We start from the raw sequence: 13,848 nt of genomic DNA on the forward strand, positions 1-13,848 counted from the left end.
GCAGTTTCAAGAAGGAAGACAGTTTCAAAAGTCATAAAGAGCCATGAAGAATAAAAGTGAAAAAAAAAAAAATACTGGACTTCCCTGGTGGTCCATTAGTTAGGAATCTACCTGCCAGTGCAGAGGATGCGGGTTTGGTCTCTGGTCTGGGAAGATTCCATGTGCCATGAGGCAGCTAAGCCTGTGTCCCACAACTAGAGAAGCCACTGCAATGAGAAGGGCTCATACTACAACTGGAGAGGAGCCCCCCTCTTGTCACAACTAAGAAAGCCTGCGTGCAGCCAAAGATACATATATTTTTTTAAGAAACCATTAAAAAAAAGATGAAAAAATATTCAATAGGCTTGGAAATGACTGATGACTTTAACAAGAGCGGTCTCTGTGGTGTGGGGAAGACAGAAGTCAGAGGAAGAGGGCTTGAGAAGTGAATGGTGGTTGAGAAAGTGAATAGAGGGAGCCATCTTCCATCCTCGGCTTGGCTTTGATGTCAAAGAGAGAGAGACCTATGGACACAGGGGGCTCAAGAGGCCAAGAAGAAAATCAAGTTTGTTTATATGCAGAAAGTACAATGCCCGAGGACAGGAAGAGAAAGTTTTGGATAGCAAGATGTTTTCAGGAACTGTCAAAGAATGGGCTGAATGATTTTTGAGTTAACTCACAGAAGGGTGAGCTAATCAACAGAAAGGATGGTGATACTCTTGAGACCACTGAAGTAAGGATGAGGATACATCAAGGAGTGGTCACAAGACAGGAACGTGAAGGCAGTCCCAAGCAATGCCCTCTATCTGTTTTGTCTCTAACGAAGACTCCAAGATTGCAGCTATTAAAGATGAAGAGGGCAGAGGTGAAGTAGGCAACTTGAAGAAAACATACATTTTCCTCTTCTCCCCTAGCAGTGAAGGAAATCCAAATTTACTGAGCACCTCCCCTGGGCTGTGAACTTTCACTTGGTTGCTGTCCTGAATCCCCACCACCATCCTTTGAGGTAGATATCATTATTCCCATTTCACAGATGAGAAAAACTGAGGCTCTAAGAGATAGAGTCATTAGTCTAAGATGTAGGTCTAGCGGAGTACTCATTATTTGTTGAATGAATGGACTGCCCTTACCATGCTCTTTTTAATCTCCAATGGGTTGTGTACTTGTGTGATGTTTTGGCCAAACAGCCTTTTCACTGTTGAGACTATCCGTATGGCGTTGAGTCATGGGTCAGTCTCAACCCCCAAAAATGTCACACTACTGAAAAATGCAAGAAGTGGCTGGACAAGGACATGCATATACTTTATTTATCCTCAAACAGAAAAGCTACTTAAAAGATTATGACTGATTGGGAAATGGGATTTCGTGGGGCAGGAACATTTGAAGCTGCAGTTGCTAACATTCCCATCAGGGACCTCCCTGGGTCACAGAATTGATGCGTGGATTGTTTTCATTTTGTTGTTAATAATATCTGGATGAAAATGCCTGCCAAAACATTTCACTGGAGGATTTAGGATCTGCTTTCCAAGTCTACAACTGAAGGGCAGCCGCCGATGTCACTGTGCTGGCATCCACTGCTTCATCTGGTTGAATGAAAAATAACCAGTTGTGTCTTCAAGAACATTGTGTGTGCTTGATACTTTTCAGTTAAAGTCTAATTTGTGTTCTTCTTGTAATTTTGCTAGTCAGAAGAGAAGGGTACAAATAATCATTTAAGGCAGTAAGTGAACAGACCACTGGACTCCGAGTTCCTGTGGGAAGTGGGTCTTGTTTCAATTCCCCGATATTCATTTAGAGGGTGGACACCACGCTTGGCACTCAGTGTGTGCTGAATAAATTCTTGCTGAAATAAACTGAACTACATCCACACACCACAGACAGCAGAGTGGGAGGGGGTCGGCGAGCCGTTTGAATCCATTTCCGTTTTCTTCTAGAGCAGGGCGCAGAACTGTCTCACAAAGATGTGTGAGTGAACACTCGAATTCGTTATTGAGGTTCGAAAAGAGCCCTGTGAATAATCCAGAGCCAGGGTTGTCTGTCACTGTAGCCAGAGGAGAAAGGGTCATCTTCCTAAATTGTATCCTTTTCCCGCCTCTTTAAGTCTTTGTTTTTGTAGCTCTTTGGAGCTGTGGTTCTAATTCCCGGTCTATCCCAGATTTACTGTTTGACCTCAAAATGAGTCACTTAATCTCAGTTAATAGCTTAAGTTTCCCCTTCAGTGAGAGCCAAAGGGCCTTGGCTATAGTTACAGTTAGCAAATATCAAGCCACAAAAATTGGATATATTTAGTGCTATCCATCATCTATGTAAGGCTAATGGATATGAATTATGAGTACAAAGCCCCATTTAAACACTCTCAACTCCTCCCAAATTCCCCCTTGGAGGTTGTTAAGTCACTGTGTCATGTAGGAAGAGGGGAAAGACAAGGAAGCTGGGGATGGTTGCCCCAAACCCAAAGGAGATATTCTGGCAACAGAGGGCAACAGGAGGAAAGCTCAGCTCACTTGTCAGGGCGACTGTCATCTCCTGACCAACAACTTGCCGTCCTGGAAAAGAATGAACTAGTCTCTGCTTTTGAAAAATAAATGAAAAAGACAGCTGTCCACTCCAGCCTCATGTTAAGTGAAATAAGATGCAAGTTTACAGAATAAGTCAATAATGTTGTAATTATTCATGTTTTTCCAGGATTTGCCACTTGCTTTCTTCCAATCCTAAGTATTCCCCAGGGACTTTAAATAAGCTAGACTTTAAAGATTAGATTTGTGCACTGTCGTTCAATAACAATCTGAAAGAGAGAGGAGCGTGTATCTTATCAAAGAGAGTGATGGGTTAAGAAGTGAAGCAGATCTCTGCAAATGACTGAATTTCATTCCATTTTATATTCCTCTGTATATATGTACCACATCCATTCATCGAGATGTGGATGGACCTAGAGTCTGTCATACAGAGTGAAGTAAGTCAGAAAGAGAAAGACAAATATTGTCTATTAATGCATATATGTGGAAGCTAGAAAAACGGTACTGATGAACCTTTTTGCCAGGCAAGTACAGAGACACAGACATACAGAACAGACATTTGGACATAGAGAAGGTAGGTGTGGGCGGGATGAATTGGGAGATTAAGATTGACGTATATACACTACCATGTGTAAAATAGATCACTGGTGGGAACCTGCTGTATAGCACAGGGAGCTTGGCTTGGCACTCTGTGACAATTTTAGAGAGGTAGGATGGGGAGGTGGGTTGGGAGGAGGCTCAAGAGGGAAGGGATATATGTATACATATAACAGAATCACTTCGTTGTATTGCAGAAACTAACACAACATTTTAAAGCAACTATACTTCCCCCCAACCCCCTGCTCCTTGGAAGTAAAGCTATGACCAACCTAGATAGCATATTAAAAAGCAGAGACACTACTTTGCCAACAAAGGTCCATCTAGTCAAAGCTATGGTTTTTTCCAGTGGTCATGTATGGATGTGAGACTTGGACTTATAAAGAAAGCTAAGCACTGAAGAATTGATGCTTTTGAACTGTGGTGTTGGAGAAGACTCTTGAGAGTCCCTTGGACTGCAAGGAGATCCAACCAGTCCATCCTAAAGGAGATCAGTCATGAATATTCATTGGAAGGACTGATGCTGAAGCTGAAACTCCAATACTTTGGCCACCTGATTTGAAGAACTGACTCAATGGAAAAGACCCTGATGCTGGGCAAGATTGAAGGCAGGAGGAGAAGGAGATGACAGAGGATGAGATGGTTGGATGGCATCACCGACTTGATGAACACGAGTTTGAGTGAGCTCTGGGAGTTGATGGACAGGGAAGCCTGGCGTGCTGCAGTCCATGGAGTGGCAAAGAGTCGGACACGACTGAGCAACTGAACTGAACTGAACTGATACTCCGCCCTCGCCCCTGACTGTTTTTAAAAGTGAAGCAGAAAAAGGAGAAGCTACTATTTCCTCCTGCAAGTGCTGTCCTACATTTCCCAGGGAGGAAACAGCACAGAGATGAAAGCCCATATTTCTATGGGAAGGATCTAGAAGAGCCCTGATGGATGACCCACCTCTGCTACAAGAGAACTTAGAGCAGTTTACCTAATGGGTGGGCTCAGTTACAGTGGTCATGGTCACAGTGCAGCTAACGTTCTCGTAGGGGCACTGATCAATCTAAAACCTTGAAGATAGTGTATTGCCAAACTTCTCTGGTGAACAGGATCCATGCTGATTGAAGCGTCAGACCTCAAATTTGGCTGCATTCTCTTCTCCTACTCTGTTCACAAGCACACATGTTGACTTCTGCAGACACCAGGAGAGTGCCTTTGGGTCCCCATTCACCTTGCCACTCAGCCAACAGCACCATGTGTGAACTCACTGAGTAACAGGTATAATGGATGGACACTTCAGTCACATATGAAAACCTCTAAAGCTCCATTTTCAAGGACTGTAAATCTTATATATAACATTCCTGAGTGACTGATGAGATCGGTTCTCCACACAGCAGAACACTCCAGGAATCTCTGTGATAACATGAGTTTATAAATTTGTTTTCTTGTGACAGAATTTACAAGCTCCATGATTTATTGTAGAACTCAGTAAATATTCAACATGATAAAGTGCTGAAATTGGAAGTAACGACTCACACATGGACAGAATAGAAGTTACTATTTCTTAATGTGTAGAGGGAAAAAATCAACCGTTAATGAGTCTATTTCAAAATAACAATGTACTATTTAAAAGAACACGGTGCTGTATATACGTCAATGCTATATCTCTCAATTGGTCCCACCCTCTTATTCAAAATGTTATATTCCATTTGCTTTATTATGCTTTATTTGTGTGTACTGTGCTTAATGAGTGTATTCAGGAAACCCTGAAGTTCATTCCTATGGTATTTTGACCTTAACCCCATTCGAGTTTGAGTATTTCTTTGCTTTATGGAACCACTAGATGTTCCATGTTTACCTTAAACTTCTATTGTACAGACTTGAGCCATTTCTCAAAAAACCCTGGTTCTTTTTATTGGAGAGTGGTAATTAGAAAAAAAAAATCCGAGTGTTAGATTTGCTCATTTCTACCAGGAAGTCATTGTTTTTAGCCCCTTAAGTGAACAGGGCAAATCAGGAAATCTCTTTCAAAAAAAAGAGAGGGAGAGAGGCATTATTAGTAGCCATTTTAATTAATTTCTAGTTCATTCCTTCTGTGTTTCATCGTGGGAAAAACATATTTAAAATCTTTTTCCTTTTATAGAGAAAAGCGACCACATATATACTTTTATTCCTTGCTTCCCTTTTTCTCTTAATATTATATTGGAAATCACTTCACTCAACCTGTCATGATCTTCCTCAGTCTTTTTAGGTAGATGATCTATTCTACTAGTCTTCTAAGGATGGATTGCTATGTTGTTCCCTAATTTTTCCTCTACAGAATTGCCACATTGAAAACCGTTGTACGTACGTTGTTTCATATAGATGGAGGCCCATTTTTAGGGTGAATTCCTAGAATTGGCATTGCTGGGTCGGGGGTAAAGGTATTGCTAGATGTTCTCAAATTCCCTTCCACAAGGACTGGTAAAATGTTTTGACATGCAATAGTCTATCTTGTCTTTTAGAAATTTTATTCTTATTTTATATTCCCCATATTTTTTTGAATACCTTCAAGGCACAATCTATTTACTTATCTTCATGTGCTCCACAATACCTAACACAGTGTGTTGTTCATAGAAGATTCTCAATTAAATGTTGAATGAGGGGGTAAATGAATGAATAAATGAATTACTGGGCTATTCTTTTCCACCATATCAACATCGTTGACCTACTTGACAAGAACCTGGGACCTGACTAAGGTAACAGCATTTTTCAACACCACTCTACATGTTAGCATAGAGGACATGAAGGATTGATGAAAATGCAAGCAAGCAAGAAGAGGTGGGATGCTAACCTTGAACCTCTGAAATAGTGAGCAAAATACATTTGATTAACATCTATAGTGTGCTAGGCAAGGTAGATACAAAGTATATGAAGATATGGCAATGATGTCATGGAACTCAAGTTGTTTACAACTTAGTTATGTCTACAGGGATCAGGGATATACACATACACACACAAGAAAGGGCAACAGGTCATAAAGATCAAATGGATGGTGCAGACATTCTAATGCAGTAGGAGTTAAGAGGATGGAAAACCAAATCTACAGCTTGGAATAAGGAGATTGGGACACTGTGGACACATTTCATTGCAGCCTTGAGACTTGATTCCCATGAAGCAGGATTCAAATCGAAAGGGCTGAGGAACAATGGGAATTTATGGTGTGTTCTTCCTCGGTGGCTCAGATGGTAAAGAGTCTCCCTGCAGTGCAGGAGACCCAGGTTCGATCCCTGGGTTGGGGAGATCCCCTGGAGAAGGAAATGGCAACCCATTCCAGTATCCTTGCCTGGAAAATCCCATGGATGGAGGAGCCTGGTAGGTTACAGTCTGTGGGGTCACAAAGAGTCAGACACAACTGAGCGACTTCACTTCTTCTTAAAAAAAAAAAACAGTAAGTAAATCAGTCTGACTGAATCAGGGAGGTTATATGGCAGAACAGTGGATATTGGAACTTACTGTTTTAGGCCAAATTCGGGGGAAGCCATGAATACCCAGTAGAGAAATATGGTGATCATGGTAGCTATAGTTTTAGATGGTAGTAAATTTTCATGCTTTTTATGACCTTCTATCTTATTTCTTCCCTAAGCTCTCAGGAAATATGTCCTTGTGAGTCTGTTAAAAATAGGGTCAGTACCCTTCCCAACTCCCAAGGGCTGAGCAGTGTCAATCAAAGGACCTCAGTGAATAATTCGATATTGTTTAGGGATGGACGCTCTACCTCAGGCAGAAGCACTTAGAATCATCAAGGGGTTGGGATATGAACTTGGGGAGAGAAGTCCCTACCTCACTGGAATTGCTGAGCTGGGAGGATGTAGTAGGGGGCAGTCAGTAGGGGTACTGCCCACCTCATGGTGAGAGCCAGCATGCAGAATAAAGCTTAGCTGTGATGGACAGAGTGAAATGTTGAAGGGACAGACAGAGGTCTCACCATCCTGAGAGCTCCTGCGTCCATCCTTGCCTGAATCAAAAGCCTCTTTCTGACTCACAAATTTTGTGAAAGCCAAATTTTCTCCTTTCGTTTAGCTTGAGATTGGTTCCTGACACTTTTCATTTGAAAGAAGGTTGACTGATAGAAGAGGTTTGGATTTCATCCCACCGATCAAAGCCTCCCAATTTGGTTTTCTTTGATCACTGGTCCTAGGAAGCCTTCAAAAATGGAATTTTTTGATAAAGCTAGTTTAGGAATATTGCCTTCCAAAGCCTCCTTTGTAGGGTCACTAACACATTAACATATAAAGTATTCAAAGAAGTCCTCTTGCAAAGTAACTGTGCAGGAAAGCTCCCATTTGCCCCCAATTGTCCCTCCCTGCCTCATGTATTATCCCCACCCTGCTGTGTGCCCTGGGAGGAAGACTTGACTTTCTCTATTGGTGAACTCCCTTGCGTTTGGCCTTAGCTGGGGTTGAACAGGAAGCTGAGGAGGCAGGAGAGTGAGGTGGGAGCCTTTATCCCCTGCTCTCTGCCCAGTGACCGGGGTCTGCTGTATTCCTCAATTCAAGGATCCAGGTCCTGTCCAGTGTCCGTCTCCTAGTACAGTAACCTTCCTCTCTCCCTCTCTTCAAGCCTACGGGTAGTTTTTATTTATTTATTTTTAAAACACTTATTTGGCTACTTCGGGTCTCAGTTGCTGCACCTGAGATCTTCATTGCGGCGTCCAGGCTCTTTGTTGCACAGGCTTCTCTCTAGTTGTGGTGTGGGCTTTAGAGAACTCAGTCTCAGCAGTGATGGTGCACAGGCTTAGTTGCCCTGAGGCACGTGGGATCTTAGTTCCCGGGCCAGGGATCAAACCTGTGTCCCCTGTATTGGAAGGCAGATTCTTAACCACTGGACCACCAGGGAAGTCCCCAAGCCTAGGGATAGTTAATGACTTCCTACCGGTATCAGCCCTGGACTACTCACCTCTCCTTCATGGCTTCCTCAAGCACTGCTCAGTCATTTACTAAACCTGCCTTAATTTTGAGTGTGTCGTCTGTTTCCCACCAGTACCTGAGGACCTGACTGAAGTATTACTGTTAATTATTCATTACCTCCTAATTTATTAAACCCATAACTTTTTTCCTAAGTTGAGGAACACCTGCAAGACTGACAAATCACAGATTTTGACCATATACTTTGGTAAATGTCTTCCTAGGCAAGGGCTTTGGTACAGGATTCTGAAAAGATAAAGGTAGGCTAGGGACTTCCAGGTGGTCCAGTGGTTAAGAGTCTGCTTTCCAAGGCAGGGGACTTGGGTTCAATCCCTGGTTGGGGAAGTAGGATCCCACATGCCAAGGAATGACTAAGCCTGAGAGCCATGACTACTGAGCCTTCGCATGCAGCGAAAGATCCCGTGTGCTGCAACTAAGACCTGATGATGCAGCCAAATAAATAAATATTTTAAAAAATTAATAAAGAGAGACCAATACGGTGAATTTACACATTGAATTGCAAATTCAAAGAAGCAGCTTCAATTCTGCCGGGGCTTCTCCCGCCTTTTCCACTCTTACCCTGGAACATTCCTGTATAAGAATGTGATTTTTCCACCCAACTGGCACAATCTCATGGCTTTTAGTTAGGTCTCAGGCTTTATGACCTTGGTGTACAGCCCCTTCTCTCCCTGGGAACCCCTCTCCCTGCTCTTCTTCTATCCAAAGATGGTTCTTTAAAAAAAAAAATCAACAACAACAATTCACATCACCATCACCCATGAACATTCCCCAAAGTGCCGGAGCTCACTTTGTCACTCACGTGGGCATTGCAGCTTGCTGTATTGCATGACTACTCACACATGTGTTGGTGAAGATCATGTTTTAAACTTTTGCCTTGATAGTTAACTTCTCACAAGTTTGATTGTTTCCAGAGCTAGATTGTAAGCTCCTTGACAACAGGGACAAGATCCCTACACAAAAACACACCCTCTCCTCCTTCTTGTCTCCACTGACCCCAGGGATACATCATTTTTTCACAGCCAGTTAAAATCCCATCATGGTATAAAACATTCCCTGGTCATCCATACCAAAGGGGATTTCCTTAGGCTTCTAAAGGGCTAGCATTCATTATCCACCAGAGAAAACACTCACGCACTCTGAAATCTAGTCTCATCTGGAACTATTACTCATGACCGATTATTAATTACTTCTTTGTATACTTCTTTCTTGGAGCTTTAACAAGTTTAAAAACCCAACCGGAAGGAGGGGACATGTGTGTACCTAGGCCTGACTTACATTGATGTATGGCAAGAAACCAACAGACTATTGTAAAGCAATGATCCTCCAATTAAAAATAAATACATTAAATTTAAACACCCAACTGTGATGGATTGAACTGCATCCCCCAACCAAGTTCATATGCTGAAGTCCTAGTCCCCAGTCCCCCTAAATATGACCTAACTTGGAAATAAGGTTGTTGCAGATGAAGTTAATGAAATTGAAGTCGTACTGAAACAGAGCCAGCCCCTATGGTCCTTGCTCCCCATGTCTTCAGCCTGCCTTTTGTCTGTAGAAAAACTTTAGCCAAAGAATAAGTTTAATGAGAGAAGTAAGAAACTGCAGAAACAAAGGAAAACAGCCCCATAAGACTAAATGATAGTTCAGTCATCAGGCAAAGTCAAGGACCTTTAGTTCCTCTTTAAGAGCTCTAGGTAAGATTCTAAGCCACATCCTTTGAGCTGTACTGTAGATACTGAAACCCCCACCAGGTGGAAGAAGTTACATGATGACCAGACCATAGTTATGACATAAGCTGCCACAATTCTAAGAACTGACCTCAAAGAAATGGGAACATACCGACCCTGGGACTAAAGACTAACTGTACTTAAAACAGCCAAGATGACGTTGATCAAACCACCAATGACTAATTTCAAGATGATGGTCAGAGCTGACAGTGCTGTTTCTACGTGTAACCCTCTTCCTCCATCTATAAAGGCTCTTACCCACTGGCTGCCAGTGGGGGCAGTCAGCCTTTGGACAGGAGTCCACCCTCCTCCCTGGCTGCTGACACCCAAAATAAAGCAAATTTTCCTTTCCACCAACCTTACATTTTTATTGGCTTCTGAGAGGTGAACAGTGGGACCCCACTTTCAGTAACAATCCTAGAGTTAGAGTGGACCCCAAATCCAATACAACTAGTATCTTTATTAAAAAATGTGTGTGTGGGGGGGGGGTGGAGAATTTAGACCCAGACACACACGCAGAAAGGATGCCACATGAAGACCCTAGTTATCCTGGGCTTCCCTGGTGGCTCAGTGGTAAAGAATCCGCCTGCCAGTGTAGGAGACATGCGTTCAATCCCTGGTCTGGAAAGATCCCACATGGCATGGAGCAACAAAGCCCATGAGCCACAGCTACTGAACGTGTGCCCTAGAGCCTGGGAGCCACTACTGCTGGAGCCCGCGTGCCCTAGAGCTTGTGCCCCACAACAAGAGAAGCCATCACAATAAGAAGCCCACGCACCGCCACTAGGAAGTAGCCCCTGCTCACCACAGCTAGAGAAAGGCTTGTACAGCAATGAAGACCCAGCACAGACAAGAGAAAAGCATTTTAAAAAAGATTATAGCTATCCTGCCATAAGCCAAGGAATGTCAAAGATGAACAGAAACCACCAGAAGCTAGGAGAGAGGCATGGAACCGTCTCTCTCATAGTTTCAGAAGAAACCAACCTTGCCAGCACATTGATCCAGCACAGACTTCTGGCTTCCAGAACAGTGAGACAAATCGATTCCTGTCATGTAAGCCAGTCCATCTGTGATGCTTTCTATGGCCGGACTTAAATAAATGAGTACAAGTACCTTAGGTACAAGAACCCTATCTTGGAGCCTCTTGGAGTAGGGTTCCAGATTCAGATCCATCACTTGTTACTAATGTCACTTCTGGAAAGTTAATTTACCTTTCTGAGCTTCAACTGTCTCCTCAGTAATATGGATACAGTAACATTTATTTTGGAAAGTTGCTTGAAGAAGTAAAGACGATACATTAAAATGTCAGGCGCAGTGGCTGACACTGTGTCCAATAAGCATTAAGTCTTATAATCATAAACCTCTCCTTTTCCAAGTGGGGAACTTGGGTCCAGACATGACAAGTGCCTGTCTAACTCACATGGTTAAATAACAACAACTTTCCGCCCCAAACCCAGATAGTTCATGTCTAGTCCTATGCATACAATGTCTTGCCTGTCATTGCTTAGGAGAACAGTTAGGGTGGTGGCATTAATTTAGTGGTGCTTTGTTTCTGTTTGTTTGTTTTGCTTACTGCTGTTCTGTAGGTGGAGACTTTGAATTTCAGGAGTGGGACCTCTGAAGTTTTTTCCATCCACAGGTAACTAAGCCATATCTTAAAGTAAACCATCTCTCCTTTTTTTAAAATTTTTTTGGTACAGAATTAAATTTCTTTGCTTAAGAATGGTATAATTATTTGTTAACGACATTATAATTAAGAGCACTAATTATTGAGCAGAATATATATGAAGAGGCTACTGGAACATCTCTGCTTTGTGTGCACAGATATTCTCTGCATGCTATTATTAGATGATGCTTGGATTAATTTTAAATCCATATGCCTCCCAAATGCAGAATCCTCAGCTTATGTACATCTCTTGATGCCTGTGATTCTTATTGCAAATTGTTTCCCTCTTGTTTTGAATTGATAGTGTGAATTCTGCATCAGAATGCTCGGTTTCCTCCCAGGTTTATCAGATGAAATGCTTTCTCTTCCTGCCCCCTAGTTATACCTATTCTGGTGGCGTAAGTCAAAACTGATGATGTCTGTTAAACCATGATTTTATTATATAATTGATCATTAATGGTTGTGCTTTGTATGCAATAACATGCTGCTCATCCAACTCGATGTCTCTCAACAGGTTGAGAAATCAGTCATGAGCTGAACAGGTGGAGCCCAGGAAAGGTTATGTCCACTCTATAAAGGGACCGAGGATCTTGTTTCAAATACTGGCTGGATCTTGGGGAAACCACTTTAAAATGGCAGATTACCCATGAAAAGAGTGAAAAGAAAAAAGCATGAAAGTGTGAGTTCTGAGATCTCAACAGATTTTTCTGTCGTCTTCCATCATGCCATGACAACCTACATCAGAGAAATCTCTTATTTCAAAATTGCAGAGGATATTGAAATCTCTCGAAACAGAAATTTGGAAGCCCTTATTTCTGGGATAAAGCTGCCAGGAAATTAAACTAGAATCAACCTTTGACAGATTATTTTCTTTTTTTTTTTTTTAATTTTTGAGGACCCTAATCACCCTTCTCCTAGCAAACTTCCCCAGGTGTCGGATCCACACACGAGTTTGAAGCTGAAAGAATGGGGAAAGGAATCTTCAAAGGAAGAAAGGGTTCCTCAGGCTCAAAAGCAGCCCTTGCTATCAACAGATACTCCAAGGACAGCTAGGAACTCCCAGGGGCCAACGGCGTTGAATGGAAGTAACCCTGTGTCTTCTCTTTCATCAGCTGGCAATTTCAAAAGCATTTGTCTATTTCTCCTGGCTTCAAGAGTGGCCATCCAGCCAGTCCACGCTCATCTTCCATAATCGCAGGATAAAGACCTTGTTGACAAGAGCACAGAATACATGGTGCCCTGCCTCCCGTGTGTTTTCTGTTTTCAATCTCAAAATGGGTATTGATGGACTGCTCATCCGTGTTCCTAAAGGCTAGGTAACAGGGCTGCGGGCAGAAGTGAGAGGGAGGAATAGGGTGGAATCTTGTGTCTGACTCTTTGCAACCCCATGGACTGTAATCCACCAGGTTCCTCCATCTCTGTTCATGGGATTCTCCAGGCAAGAATACTGGAGTGGGTTTCCATTCCCTTCTCCAGGGGATCTTCTTGACCCAGGGGTTGAACCCAGGTCTCCCACATTGCAGGCAGATTCTTTGCCATCTGAGCTACCAGGGAAGCCTCTCTCTTAGCTGCAGAAAACCTCTATTCTTCTCCAGTAGAAATTCCAGGCTTGACTTCCATCAATATTAGGGATCTCCTAGGGGCTTCAGGGAATTCCTAAATCTCTTGAAATCATATTGTGCGTGCATGCATATGTGCATTTGTGGGGAAGAGGTTCAATAGCTCTCATAGAGTCTGCTACTAAAAAAAAATGAAAATACTGCTTCATAAAAAGTTCTCTTAAAAGGTATGAATTTAACCTTGAAGTCATAAATCTGATGTAATAATTAACACAAAAGTTTATATCAGATAGACTTTATGAGGACATTTTAGTCGACTGTAAGTCTTGAGTGTCTGATTATTAAAGAATAATATGGAAAGGAAGAGATTGCTTTAAGTGTTCAGGGAGTCCCCTGGTGGTCCAGTGGTTGGGATTCTGCCTGCCAGTGCAGGAGCCATGGGTTTGATCCCTGGTCTGGGAGGATTCCGCATGCCGTGGGGCAACTAAGCCCGTGTGTCACAACTACTGAGCCTGAGCACCACAGCTGCCGAAGCCTGTGCCCAAAGTCTGTGCTCCACAAGAGAAGCCCCTGCGGTGAGAAGCCTGCACACTGCAGCTGGAGAGCAGCCCCCTCTCACCACAATCAGGGAAGCCCATGCCTATCAGCGAAGACCCAGCACAGCTAAAAAATAAAGTAAGTATTTGTCTTAAATGTTCAGGACATTGAATCCTCATAGTGACTTGACATATGACTATAATGATTCACTTCAACAAATATTTCTTGACAGCTAGCTATTTTGGACATGGAAAACTTGGTAGGACACCATTTCTAACCATCTCGAGGGACTTACTTTCCTTAATAGAACAGAAT

At 42.6% G+C, this 13,848-nt stretch overlaps 1 long non-coding RNA gene across 1 annotated transcript in view; it reads left to right on the forward strand.

Annotated features, from left to right (window-relative positions):
- LOC113902199 overlaps positions 1–12,874 on the forward strand; it is a 37,777-nt gene extending 24,903 nt beyond the window's left edge. The window contains exons 3-4 of the long non-coding RNA XR_003513707.1: positions 11,358–11,410; positions 11,952–12,874. This is a non-coding gene — a long non-coding RNA (uncharacterized LOC113902199). The remainder of the gene's footprint in view (positions 1–11,357; positions 11,411–11,951) is intronic.
- Positions 12,875–13,848: the final 974 nt, after the last annotated feature.

The sequence above is a fragment of the Bos indicus x Bos taurus genome, chromosome 12 (genome assembly GCF_003369695.1).
Source record: "Bos indicus x Bos taurus breed Angus x Brahman F1 hybrid chromosome 12, Bos_hybrid_MaternalHap_v2.0, whole genome shotgun sequence".
Taxonomy (NCBI): domain Eukaryota; kingdom Metazoa; phylum Chordata; class Mammalia; order Artiodactyla; family Bovidae; genus Bos; species Bos indicus x Bos taurus.